The sequence below is a fragment of the Penaeus monodon genome, chromosome 33 (assembly GCF_015228065.2).
Source record: "Penaeus monodon isolate SGIC_2016 chromosome 33, NSTDA_Pmon_1, whole genome shotgun sequence".
NCBI classification, from domain to species: domain Eukaryota; kingdom Metazoa; phylum Arthropoda; class Malacostraca; order Decapoda; family Penaeidae; genus Penaeus; species Penaeus monodon.
Window position 1 is genome coordinate 34,583,886 of NC_051418.1, and position 304 is coordinate 34,584,189.

Genomic DNA, 304 nt, shown 5'->3' on the forward strand with positions numbered 1-304 from the left:
GGGGGGGGGTGAGTCAAGAAGCTTAATGATACGAAATGATACTTAAAAAAACCTTTATCAGTTTCCATAAATGCACCAAGTTATACCATACTAATACACTTGTTATACTAATACACTTGTGCAAAATAGGATACACTATAACACTGTATTAGCCTATTCACTTTACTGTACATTATCATGGTACTGTGTTAGTTATGATGATGTTATGTTTGCAATATCATAATATTGCAATGAAAGAGACAAAGTGTTCTCTTCAGATATATCAATTCCACTTTATGATATAACAACACAGCTCTATCGTATT